Below are 961 nucleotides of genomic sequence, written 5' to 3'. Positions count from 1 at the left end.
GGCATGATGACTCACCAGAATAATATGACAATCATATATACATATACACAATAATCCAGATTACAAAACACACATATATATACTTATAACACATATTATGTAATTTACATATATACATAATAATCATATCTGCACATCTATATCTGTATCTGCATCTGTAGCTGGCTGTCACGTGCAATAGTAAGTCCAAGGCAAATCTTTCTTGGCACTGACACCCTTGGCAACCTAATCAATAATCAATACTTTATTAGGCAGTTGTGCAATCGCTTCTCGGCCTTTTGGCTAAGATCAAGTGTAGTATTAGGCAGTTGTGATTTCATAGGCAGCATTTATTTCACTCCCCAAACCTGAACATCCATTAAAGTACATTGAAAAGAAAGCCAATACTGGGAACATTTGTTATCAATTTTTAATTTAACACACAATACACTGAATTTATCTGTCTATATATAGAGAGAGAGATCTATATAATATATCTATTATATATCTCCTTCTTTTTCAATTGTCTTATTTGAACCATTAACCTTTGCTTGCTTTAATTACCAGAGAGTGGGGGCGCCTGGGTGGCTCGGTCGGTTAAGCGTCTGACTTCGGCTCAGGTCATGATCTCACGGTCTGTGAGTTCGAGCCCCGCGTCGGGCTCTGTGCTGACAGCTCGGAGCCTGGAGCCTGTTTCAGATTCTTTGTCTCCCTCTCTCTCTGCCCCTCCCCTGTTCACGCTCTGTCTCTCTCTGTCTCAAAAATAAATAAACGTTAAAAAAAAAATTAAAAAAAAAATTACCAGAGAGCGAATGTGGTATCCAACAATCTCTCTAACTCCGGCCTCCCATCCCTAGCCACCCCACCCCTCTCCCAGCAGCCAAAACAAATCTACTCTGGAACTTGTTTCCAGGATTCTCAATCAGGCTTCATGGAAAAAAATCAATCTGACCAAATCATCCTGTAATGGCAGTTGTTAAAC

At 39.5% G+C, this 961-nt stretch overlaps 1 pseudogene; it reads left to right on the top strand.

The window, feature by feature from the left end:
• The first annotated feature begins 262 nt into the window (after positions 1 to 262).
• On the top strand, positions 263 to 343 carry LOC122496956 (annotated as a pseudogene).
• Positions 344 to 961: the final 618 nt, after the last annotated feature.

The sequence above is a fragment of the Prionailurus bengalensis genome, chromosome A1 (assembly GCF_016509475.1).
Source record: "Prionailurus bengalensis isolate Pbe53 chromosome A1, Fcat_Pben_1.1_paternal_pri, whole genome shotgun sequence".
Taxonomy (NCBI): Eukaryota; Metazoa; Chordata; class Mammalia; order Carnivora; family Felidae; genus Prionailurus; species Prionailurus bengalensis.
Note: the sequence above shows the minus strand (reverse complement) of the source record. Positions and strands in the feature narration are given on the sequence as shown.